Raw genomic sequence first — 13,384 nt, 5'->3', positions numbered from 1 at the left:
GTTTTACACGCGCTGCCACGTCAGCACCACGTCAGTAAAAAGTATCCTTTTTTTATAGTTAAGGTGTGTAATAGGTCATTTATATAGTTTAGGTGTGGATTTGACTTTTCGACTATAGTTTGGGGTGGAAACGATGCTTTTTCCCTTAATGTTTTTAGCCGTTTACTTTTGTTATGTAATAGGCTGGACGCGCCTAAAATAAGTGTAACACACACGCCTTAGAATGGGGATCGCGGGGAGATAATAATATCACTTTTATATACTTAATGTGTGTAATAGATCACTTATATAATTTAGGTGTGGCTTAGACTTTTCTTGTATAGTATGGGGTGGAAATGATGTCTTTTCCCTTTCTTAAAATGTATGGTATGGTTTAATTTCATGGTTTGAAATCCATGAAAATCCTCACTTTATGTAACCATCGATTTGATGGTATCCCATGGTTTTTTTATTTTTTTTTTCAATTATGCCCTTACTTAATATTATATAATATTATTTTATCCTTTATCCTATATTATTTAACACCACCTCCTACCCCGGCCCCCACCCCATCATCCCGACCACCTCCCAGCCCCCACCTCCACCTCAAAAAAAATTATTTTTCTAAAAAATAAATTTTTAAAAATTTATAAGATATTCTTGTCCCACCCCCTACCCCGACCCCACTACCCCAACCCATTTTCTGAAAAATTATTTTAAAAAAAAAAATAAAACATTTTCTTACCCCTACCCCTTCCCCACTACCTACCAGCACCAATTTTTTTTATTTTTTAAATTTATTTTTTTAAAAAGTTTCAAAAAAAAATTCTTACTCCACCCTCACTCCTTATCAGCCCCTCTCCCCAACAATATTTTAAATGTATTTAAAAAAAATCATTTTTTCCTCACTCACCCCGTACCCTGATCTCGCCCCCCTCCCTCACTTTACTACCCTCACCATCAAAATATTTTTTAAAAAAAAAATTATAATTTTTCTTACCCCACTCCCTTATTCTATCGTTCTCATTGTTTTGTGTTAAATATATACAAATATTTTTTAAAAATATTTTTTATTTATGTAACGAACACAAGAAAATAACTAAGAAATAATTTATTTTCCTAAATTTTTTGGAGGATTTCATACCGAACACACTCGTAGCATACACAAAATATATATTCAAATTTTGTACTTGTCGTTGATAGTCACGTCTCAGAACACCAAAAGGAAATGAAATTTATTACTATAAAAAATGAATCCGATTACATTTAGTTTGATCTACTCTTTTATTGATTTTTTTAGAGTTTACATGAATTTTAACAACTTTATATATTTACATGGCATAATTTGTGACAAATTAACAAGAAGAAAAATATTTATTAATAATTATTGAAAAATTTAACATTTATAATAATTAAGGACATTTTAGTAAACTTACCAATTACGATACAATACCCTTCCGTCAAATCAAATAATAAAACTATCATTAAATAACAGTGAACAATACAGTCCATCCAAATATTGTATTGTACTGTACTGTACAATATCATACCATACAGTACCGTACATTATGAAACCATGACAAACCACCATCCACACAAGCACTAAGGTTGTACAAATACTGCACCATGACCCTTAACTTCTCAACTAAAACTACTGAGTAGAAAGGGTTCTCTCTCTTATGCAAACCCTAAACCCTGAGTGTCACCATCGGCATGGCCAAGTCGACCATTGGCCAGTCGTCTGAGGTTGACTAGGTAAAGATGTTTACATCTCTTACATCCCCAAAGAATTTTTCAGAGCTTTATCACGCCCAATCTTCTAAAATTCCTAATGTACCAATTTATACAAATGTTTTGCCTAATGAAAATTTAATAAGTGATATGTGAAATAGTATTGCTGATAATGATGAAGGAACTTCCCACAATATTAAATATGTTGATTTTATTAATTTAATATTAGTGGCTTTCATGGAAGGAAGGTTCCTATTGAATCCATTGATATTAAAGCTGTTAATTACAATAATGGTGTTCCAAAAGTTTTGTGAACAGAGGAAGAAGTAAATAAAATAAACATCATAGAAGAACTTCAATATGTTTTCATTGGAAAGTTTTCATATGGATGGCCTGAGAGAGAAGACTTGAGACAGCAAATCCCTAAGCAATACAAAACAAAAAGAGGTTGTAAAATTAATTTATTGTGAAATAGACACATCTTAATGCTTTTCAATCTTAGGAAGGATTTCGTTAAAATGATTTCAAAGAATGTGTATTATATTATAGCAAAGGACGGTATGGCATATCCAATTAGACATTTCATTATAATGCCAAATTCAGTCCAAAGGAGGATACAACGTAAGTGATGACATGGATCTCTTTCCCTGATCTATTACCTATTTTTTGGGAAAGAATTCCTCTTTTCATTGGAAACTACAATGGGGAACCCCATCTAACTGGATATGGCTACAATCCACAAGGCATGACTTAGTTGTACTAGGTGAAAGTACAGATTAATTTAGTTGCTAAATTACTTGATTATGCAGAAATTGAAGTGATTAATAAATCCACTATGATACCCCGAGTTTTTTCATTAAATATTTCACTCCCAAATGTGTCGAGTCGTTAAAGCCTTTTTATTATTCCAAGAGTCCGTTAAGACCTCGAACGAAAATGTGTTGAATTTTGTTCTTTATCATGATTAATAATTTTTGTGTGTGGAATTTCTGGATATGCGATTGGTCATCGCGTAGAGCATCGAATAAGCTTGCCAAAGATATGTAGATCATCCAAAATGAACACTCGAGCGATGAGTTATGATCATTCCGATCTAACCATGAATAGTGGTGAACAGTAAATGTGCAGGAAAAAAATACTGAGGTTAGGCGAATTTTAGGGTCAACTTCAAACAATCATAACTCCTTGTACATAATGATCTGGGTGAGATACTATATATCAACAGAAAGCTCTGAGAGTCCTCTTTCTAATGAAAATGGTTTCATCCAATTTGTCCATCAGAGCAAAACATTATGGTCAATCTACTTCAGCCTATTAAAATAGTCCACCAAAGGACAGATTTGACATTATTTGATTTTAAGGGTATTTTCGTCATTCCCACTCCAATCCATCCGGGTAAACCATGGATTTAAGTCCATTAAGAGCATTCAATAGCTCATTTTTCTCCAAAATTTCCTAAGGCTCAAACCCCAATCCTACTACTCCGAATTTCATCCTTCTATGTCTCTTAATTGAACCGTAGAAATTTCAAATTGATTTGGGATTTGAGTTGATCATGTTAGGGGCTTCGAGAAGCACCCTTTATTTTCGTGAATAAAGTTTCGGAGTCGGAAGTTCATATTCATCTTCCATTTTTAGGTATGTGGGGCTTTGAACAAGAATAATTCTTCCATTTTTTTGCCCATATCTTTAATTTTTACTATGGATTATTATGAGTTTGGCAAATAAATTTATTTCCAAGATATCCTACCATGAGATTTTGATTATGTATATATGTAAATTGTTCAAGCTTGCCAATTATGATTATTTAATGGATTCATATGGTTCGGTAAGTTGAATTATGTCTAAATAATTCGATTATGAACTTATAAAGATTTGAATTGTAAGTTTTGAATCACATGAGTATTTGACTTTTTTCATTCTATGAATTGGGATTTAATATTGGGATTCTTGGTGTTTCTATCAAGAATTGATGTATTGTGAACATGTATCCACGTTTTAAGTTCAAGAATGAATTATTGGTATTTCCAAGTATTTTCGAGCCATGTGTCAAATTTTGAGCTTCCTTATGACAATTTGAGTTATTGGGTATATTGATATCGAAGTTGCAATGAGTCTTGGTATTTTACGGATGGTTTTGATGAGTTAAATTATTAAAAATATTACGTATTGAGTCTTCATATCCTTGTCCAAATGTTGAGTCGGTTATGGTTCAATGCATTGATACCTTGTTGATGTTGAGGAAGATTAAAATGTTTTGAACTAAAATATGTTGAGTTAGGAATCCACAAATTGATATGATTTGATAAATGAGAAAGACATTTGACTTGGTCTTTATGATAGACCCTTGTGATATTGTGGTGGATTTCCTAACGCGTTCTGAGCTTGTCGGGGAGTAGTACTTAGCACCGAGAGGGAAATTTGATATTTTCCCAAACCTATGTGCCTCCGTAGGGTTGTTTGATGATGATATTATTTGCCAGAGAGCCCGCTTGTGATTATTGCAGTTTTAAGGTCGTACTCCCTGGCAAAGAGTATGACGCTCTCTCCAACGGGGGTTTCACATGTTGGTATTCCACATAGCCCACGTGGGATTGTCGGTTATAGGAAACTCCCGTGTCCATAAGATTAAGTTTCTTGAATTACCTAGTCACTCCGAGATTTGAGTCAAAGAGTTGAGATGTTTATGATGTTTTATGGTCATTTATGATGATTTATAATTACATATGATGATTTTTGATGATATGATAATTTATGATGATTTAGGATGATTTATCATAATTTATGATGATTAATGATTTACGTGGATTATGAGATTTTATCATATGAAATGTTTATTATGAAATTATGAAAAGTATGATTTGATATAACTCAAGCCAAGTGAGTCATCATTGTCCGTATGAATGTTTTCATGAAATTGATTATACTGTTTATATTGTTGCATTCACCCTCACATACTCAGTACATTCCAAAGTGTTGACCCACATATTTTCATGGGCTATATTTTTACCAAAATATAGGTACAAGCTGTAGCACACATATCATGTTCAGCTGGGTCATAGTTCTCGATCGGCAGGTGATTAGTCCTTTTGATTCAGGGACTTGAGTTGTTTAGATTTGAGGTGTATTGTATTTTTTGTATTCAGTTATATTGAGTAGGGATAGTTGGGAGTCATGACCTGGCTATCTTTGCTCAATGCTAGTAGAGGCTTCATAGACAATCACTAGTAGTCAGTGTATTCAGTTTCAGATTTGTATATATACGAGCAGAATTATGACCGTGTAAATTTACTTTCATGTTGGTCAGACTAAGTTATGAGTTGTTTCTGCTTTATTCCTTCTATTTTATGTATTTTATTCAGTTGCTTTGGGTTATGCCAGATAAAGGGTTAGCTTGGAGTCACTTTTGACCTTAAGCACCATGTGACATCTCGGGATCCGATTTTGGGGCATTACAAGCTTGGTATCAGAGCACAGAGTTCAAGTGTCCTAGGGTGTCTATGAAGCCGTGTCTAGTAGAGTCTTGCGGATCGGTATGGAGACGTCTGTACTTTTCTTCGAGAGGCTACGAGGCATTTAGGAAAATATTCCCTTTCTTTCAACTCATAGATCATGCTGTGGAAAGGTTCCTTAATAAATTCATACGGGTTCATATCTTGGATAAATTAGGCCATTTCACCTTGTTCTAAAATACCGGATATAGTCAAGCGTAAATCTTTATAGATGGTGCTTTCTTAGATAATCTCCTCTGATATTACGGGCTTGTAAGTGAGCTGGAAAAAAAATAATTTCATTAGTGCTCTTGAGTTCCGAAAAATTGAGGTGTCATATGTACATTCTTGAAGGTTGTGCATTAAGCCTATGTCGGAAGTGTTTTTGGATTTCTCCCTAGAATTCATGATGTGATTTTATATTTTTCTTATCCGTGTACTAATGTTGAGACAGGGTGATTAACTAGTTTCAATTTCCTCTCTTGATTATATTCCTGGGCTTACTAGCAAAGGTTCCATAGCTTTCAAGATGCACCCTCATCCCTCTTGAGTCGTTCAGTTGAGGTAAAGTGAGACACATATTCTCGGATCCTTGATTATGGTGTACTAGTCTTTTATTTCTTGAAAATATTTTCTGATCATCTTTTGAAGAAAACTTGAAGTCTAATGAAGCCGTGTGGGGCTTATTTCGATTCACTAGCATAATTATTTTGATATTTATTTTCTTTTTCAAAATACAAAACCAAAGTTTAGTGAAGCCGTGTGAGACCTGTTTCGATTCACTAGAAGCTGGCTGTTTACTTTGTTGTTCTTGCATTGGTTGGAACCGGGGGGTTGGAAACGTGGTGGAAGACGGTGTTAGTAAATTATTAAGGCATAGGCCATGGAATTATGGATGATTATTGTCGTTATGAAGTTTTGGTAGACTAGTATGTTTGGGGTGTTTGATAGATGGAAATGGTTGTTGAAATTGTTGTTAATCGTAGTCAGAGTGAGTTGTTAAGTTTGTATAGTGGGTGATGAGAAAAATGAATTTAATAATTAAATTGCTACGATGTTAGTGATAGGGAGGAGATTTAGTAGGTTTGAACCGTATGTACGGGAGCTTAGGTCTATTTGTTTGTGATCAAGTGTGATATTGTGTGTTGAGGAAGTAGTATGCTCAAGGTGTTATGGGGATTTTTTTAAAGTTATTAAATGTTAAGTGGTTAGTGTTATCCTTGATCGGGTAAGTATGAATGATGATATATGGTATATGATGTAATTGTGAGTTAACTTGGGCATTAGAGGTTGACGAGGGTGTTAGCTTGAGATGTGATGTTAGTAAAGCACGAAGAAGTTAGTATGGTTTAGCATGGTAAGTGCTAGAATCTAAGCTGCGGAGTGCATGAATTGTTGTATGATACTTTTGAAGTTGTCTAAGTTGGTGGGTATTTGAGAGTTATGTTAAGATTAGGTTTTGCGCTCGCGGGTGTAGTTATGCAGGTTAAGTTATGGACATGTGTATGGGTATATCCGGGGACCCTGGAGTAAAGTGAATGCCATGGACTAGAGTTTGTATGGTGATTCGTTGACTCAGAGTGTTGGCTTAAGTCTAAAGGAGAGATAGTAGAAAAAAATTAACTAAGTTAAGATTGCAGAATTCAGGTAGGTGTATCGGTGGGTTGCAAGTTGGTAGTGAGAAGGAGCGTTGTTGATCCTATTTTACCCCAGCCTTTTCAATGACTTCGATATTTTCTCATGCCTTATGTTTCATTCCCCCGATCATAATACATGTTCATGCATATCATGGGAAATCATGTATTCTCTTAACTATCGAAATATGGAGTCCCAATTTTTCTAGCGGGCAAAATCGACATTCCATAAGCTATAAACTCCAAACTCAAGTTGCACGGTTCATAATGCATGTGCTTAAGTTTTATTGTATGTTCAAGTTCAATCCACTGGTAACACCTTTAGCGACCAATAAGATTCAATTTATGTCCTGGGTGTCCTTAATCTTTAATCTTGATTCTGGTTGAATTCATGCATTTGATGCCCTAGTTCTCAGGCCTCAATAACTGCACCAAGTCATACACAATATCCCTTCATATTCTACCCTTTCATGACTTTCTATTTGTCGAGGGAGTATGGATGAACAGTGGTGACGATAGGAGAGAGTGAGTGGGTTTTCGTTGATAAAGATTGTGGCATGTTCATTTTAGCTAAGGTGGCAAGTGTGGAGTAAGCTTGAGGCTAGGTTTTTTATGGATATCATGGTTATTTATAGCATTTCGTGTTGTGTTTGTGAAAGTGGTTGTGTGATGGTTTATCTAGGTTTGTAGGTGGGGAATTGTTGAAGTGAAGTCTTGTTCATGGCTTAGTTAATTGGAAAAGTTAGTGAGTGTTTTCTTAAGAATAGTGCCCGGAAGTTGTCTTAATAAAAGATTGTAGAATTTGAAAAGGGTGTTTTATGGGTGTTGATTAGGAGTGTATACGTAATTATAAAGATAGGCTTGAACATCATGTGTGTATATATGGACGGAGATTAAAGTTTATATTATCAATAAGTTTTGGTGTCTATGTTGATTTAGAAGTCTAAGCTAAAAGCTCTTGTAAATTGATCTTGCATAGCACTCATGTATTGAGAATATATCTCCTGTCTGAGGATATTAGTTACAATCCTTGGCCTTGCTATAAGTTGAATTGTGTATATGCCTATGAATAGTTCCCTAAGCTTCAAGACTTGTTGATATGAATATGATGGTTGAAAATGGTGAGTATTAAGTGGATTAAAGTTGATTGAGTGGTAATAAGAATTATCTGTGAGATGAGGAATTGTAACAATGTGGATATGTGTAAATTTATAATTCGGAATGGTGCTATGTTACGGTGTTAGGTGGAGGAATTCGTGACTCTAAATTAAGGTTGAAAATGTGGAGAGAGAGTTTGGCTTAGTTAGATTTGAATAGCCAAGATTGCAAATGCCTTGTGAGAATTATGAATTGAATCAAGTAAGTATGGTATTTGGGGAAAATAGTATTGCGGAGAAAGGGTGTCCGAAGCGTATTGATAAGCTTGAAAGTAAGGAGTTGTACTGCGTGGGGTCTAGTACATTTATTTTGATATAAGACTGATCGACCTACACTCCGTACTTAAAATTGGGGTCGAGTTATAAATCCTTATTTCAATATATATATATATATATATATATATATATATTGTTCAAACCATATCCCAAACCCAATTGCTTCCTAGTAGCGTTGAAAGTTCCTTGGAAAGATTTTGAATCATGTCCTAATTGAATGAGAGCGTGTCTTGATTCGGTCCGTGCACCTAGAAATTCAACTTGATAGTTATTCCGACATATTCATATATTTCATCCATCTTCCGATGTGGTCCAATCTCACTACTTGAAGTTTCGTGAGCATAACCATTTCAAGAATGATTTATTTGCGTCGAAGTGAGTTACCAAATTCTATTTAGCCTTTGCTTTTGTTTCCGACCCAAGTATTAAGCCATGGGTCGATCATACAGTGACCCGCGTATCAATTAGTATTATTCGGGAGAACCGATCCTAAGAAGGAGATATTGTGATATCCCGAGTTTTTATATCCTAGATCTTTCATCTCTTTCTTTGTGAATGCGGATTTAAATCGAAGTTAATAATTTTTCCTTCATCCAACTCTTTTAGTAATAGACTTAACTATGTCGTTGTGATTATCATGAGCTTATGCGTCGGAAAGTACTTCAAAGCTTAGAAAAATATAAACTTGTTCATCAAGCTATTTTAGTTGCATATCCTCAATTTTTCTTGTCTTTCTTACCCAACGAGCGACATTCAGGGACGAATGTTTCCAAGGAGGAGATGATGTGATACCACGAGTTTTCCCGTTAAATATTTCACTCCCAAATGTGTTGAGTCGTTAAAGCCTTTCTATCTTTCCAAGAGTTCGTTAAGATCTCGAATGAAAATGTATTAAATTCTATTCTTTATCATGATTAATAATTTTCTGTGTAGAATTTCTGGATATGCAACCCGTCATCGTGTATAGTATCGAATAAGCTTTCCAACGATATGTGGATCATCCAAAACGGACACTCGGGTGATGAGTTATGATCATCCGATCTAATCGTGAATAGTGGTGAACAATAAATGTGCAGGAAAAAAATACTGAGGCCAGGCGAATTTTAGGGTCAACTTCAAACAATCATAACTCCTTGTACATAATGATCTGGGTGAGATACTATATATCAACAAAAAGCTCTGAGAGTTCTCTTTCCAATGAAATTAGTTTCATCCAATTTGTCCATCGGAGCAAAAATTTATGATCGATCTACTTCAGCCTATCAAAACAGTCCACCAAAGGACAGATTTGACATTATTTGATTTTTAAGGGTATTTTGGTCATTCCTACTCCAATCCATCCGGGTAAACCATGATTTTAAGTCCATTAAGAGCATTCAATAGCTCATTTTTCTCCAAAACTTCCTAAGGCTCAAACCCCAACCCTACTACTCCAAATTTCACCTTTTATGTCTCTTGATTGAACCGTAGAAATTTCAAATTGATTTGTGATTCGAGTTGATCATGTTAAGGGCTTCGAGAAGCACTCTTTATTTTTGTGAATAAAGTTTCGAAGTTGGAAGTTCATATTCATCTTCCATTTTTAGGTATGTGGGGCTTTGAACAAGAATAATTCTTCCGTTCTTGTGCCTGTATCTTCAATTTTTACTATGGATTATTATGAGTTTGGTAAATAAATTTATTTCCAAGATATACTACCATGAGATTTTGATTATGTATATATGTAAGTTGTTCAAGCTTGTCAATTATGATTATTTAATGGATTCATATGGTTCTGTAAGTTGAATTATGTCTAAATAATTCGATTATGAACTTATAAAGATTTGAATTGTAAGTTTTGAATCACATGAGTATTTGACTATTTTTCGTTCTATGAATTGAGATTTATATTGGGATTCTTGGTGTTTCTATCAAGAATTGATATATTTTGAGCATGTATCCACGTTTTAAGTTCAAGAATGAATTATTGGTATTTCCAAGTGTTTTCGAGCCATGTGTCAAATTTTGAGCTTCTTTATGACAAATTGAGTTATTGGGTATATTGATATCGAAGTTGCAATGAGTCTTGGTATTTTCCGGATGGTTTTGATGAGTTAAATTGTTGAAAATATTACGTATTGAGTCTTCATATCCTTGTCCAAATGTCGAGTCAGTTCTGGTTCAATGCATTGATACCTTGTTGATGTTGAGGAAGATTAAAATGTTTTGAGCTAAAATGTGTTGAGTTAGGAATCCACAAATTGATATGATTTGATAAATGAGAAAGAGATTTGATTTGTTCTTTATGATAGACCCTTGTGATGTTGTGGTGGATTTCCTAACGTATTTTGAGCTTGTCGGGGAGTAGTATTTAGCACCGAGAGGGAAATTTGGTATTTCCCCAAACGTATGTGCCACCGTAGGGTTGTTTGACGATGATATTATTGGGCAGAGAGCCCGATTGTGATTATTGCAGTTTTAAGGTCGTACTCCTGGAAAAGAGTATGACGCTCCCTCCAACGGGGGTTTCAAACGTTGGTATTCCACGTAGCTCACGTGGGGTTGTCGGTTATTGGAAACTCCCATGTCCATAAGATTAAGTTTCTTGAATTACCGAGTCACTCTGAGATTTGTGTCAAAGAGTTGAGATGTTATGATGTTTATGGTCATTTATGATGATTTATAATTACCTATGATGATTTTTGATGATATGATAATTTATGATGATTTTTCATAATTTATGATTTATAATGATTTACTTAGATTATGAGATTTTATCATATGAACTATTTATATGAAATTTCAAAAGGTATGATTTGATATAACTCAAGCCAAGTGAGTCATCATTGTCTATATGCATGTTTTCATGAAATTGATTTTACTATTTATATTGTTGCATGCACCCCCACATACTCAGTACATTTCAAAGTGCTGACCCACATATTTCCATGGGCTACATTCTTACCAAAATGTAGGTACAAGCTTTAGCGCACATATCATGTTCAGCTGGGTCGCAGCTCTCGATCGGCAGCTGATTAGTTCTTTTGATTCAGGGACTTGAGTTGTTCAGATTTGAGGTGCATTGTATTTTCTGTATTTAGTCGTATTGAGTAGGAATAGTTGGGAGTCATGACCCAGCTATTTTTGGTCAATTCTAGTAGAGGCTTCATAGACAGTCACTAGTAGTCAGTGTATTCAATTTCAGATTTGTATATATATGAGCAGAATTGTGACCGTGTAAATTTACTTTCATATTGGTCAGACTAAGTTATGGGTTGTTTCTGCATTATTCCTTCTATTTTATGTATTTTTTTCAGTTGCTTTGGGTTATGCTAGATGAAGGGTTAGCTTGGGGGTCACTTGTGACCTTAAGCACCGTGTGACGTCTCAGGATTTGATTTTGGGGCGTTACATCCACAAAGGAGGAAAGCATTCAAACTATCAAAATTCAATATGACATGTTTCCTAAATATTTTTACACTTATAAGCTAAAACGTTACGAGGAGGTGGAATGCAAGAGTTTACATTCAGAATTGAAAGTTTTGGATCAAAACGATAGATCAGTTGCAGAAGAAAATATTCAAGGAGGAGAAAATGATACACCAGTGCAAAAAAGATTTTTGAATCAAAAAATAGTTCTTGATAAATGAATTCCTACTAACAAGAGGTTTAGAATTGAAAAAGGTAATAATAAGTTTTCTGTGGTGTTAAATAAAGAAGGAAATAGTGAAAGGGTATTATAGAATAATGGAGAAATCAGTACTAAAAATTCCTTTGACATTCTTTATTAGCAAAAGAAGGACAAAAATCATAGTTAGGATAATACAGTAAAGTAGACACAACAGGAGAAAGAAGAACTATTAAATATTAAAAAGAATGGTATAGTGGTAGGGTTGACTAATTTTAATGCTAGTGATCATCCATCAATTAATTACAACTGGGTAGATAGAAACACAACAATAGAAGGAGAAAATTCAGTGTCATAAATAGTTGGAAAAGTGCAAAAAGGACTAATAGATGACAATAATGACAAGAATGAAGAAAGCAAAAAAGGTTGTGCAGTGAAGAATATAGGAATTACCATTAACACTGATCAGCAAAATATAGATAGTAACAGAGTAGCAAAAATAGAAGCAAGCGAGATAACATTACCTGACATCATCAAGCAATCAGAGTTCAGCAGCAATAATGTAGTCACAATGATGCAGAAAAGTGAAATGGCATTTTCAAAAGAAAAACTCAATGAAAATAATAGGAGTAAAGAGTTGGAAGTAACTGTAGAAATTATTAATCATTACATTTAAGTTTCTCTTGCTTAATCCACTTATCATGAATCACTCTATGTCGATGATTCAAATTATAGGGGTACAACTGAGATGTCACAATCAAATAAAAAATTGTGAGGTCGCTTGAGGAAAGAAAACCATTGTTACTTATAGATCACAATCTGACTTGGTGATTAGTAATGAAAATAGTATGACGGTAGCAATTACAAAGATTTCTCCTATCAAGACATTGCATGATTTGGTATCTCATCAAATAAGTGAAGATATAGGGAAACAATGAGCAAGTTTAGTTCAAACAAAGATAAAAGATAAAGATGAGAGAGAGAGTCATGAGAATCTTAATCAAGTAATGAATGATGTCGGACTATCATCACATGCAATGATTAAAGGTAAAAAAAAGTAGGGCTAAGAATGACAAGCCTACAAGAACCAGTGCTAGAAGAGGTGGTAAAGTAAATAATCAATTATTTTTAAAGCACTTTTTTGGAACATCAGATCATTCGAATCACAGCATGCATTTCACAGAGTTCAAATGCTACATAGGAATCACAACTTTATTTTTATTGCTTTGATGGAACCATTTCAAGAAGCTAGGCCTATACATAAATACAAAATAATATCGGGTATGTATTATGCAAATTACAATATTAATGGCAAAATCTGGGGTCTTACTCAAGATCACATCCAGGTGAATATTTTAGCAGATTTTGAACAACAATTCACATCTCAGTTGACATTTCAAGATGACTCTCAGATAGTACCTACAACTATCTATGCTAAATGTGATGAGATGGAAAGAATAGCCCTGTGGGATGATATTATTCAATATCTCACAATATTAGAGTTCCATG

The sequence above is a fragment of the Capsicum annuum genome, chromosome 11 (assembly GCF_002878395.1).
Source record: "Capsicum annuum cultivar UCD-10X-F1 chromosome 11, UCD10Xv1.1, whole genome shotgun sequence".
NCBI classification, from domain to species: Eukaryota; Viridiplantae; Streptophyta; class Magnoliopsida; order Solanales; family Solanaceae; genus Capsicum; species Capsicum annuum.
This window is presented reverse-complemented; position numbering follows the sequence as displayed.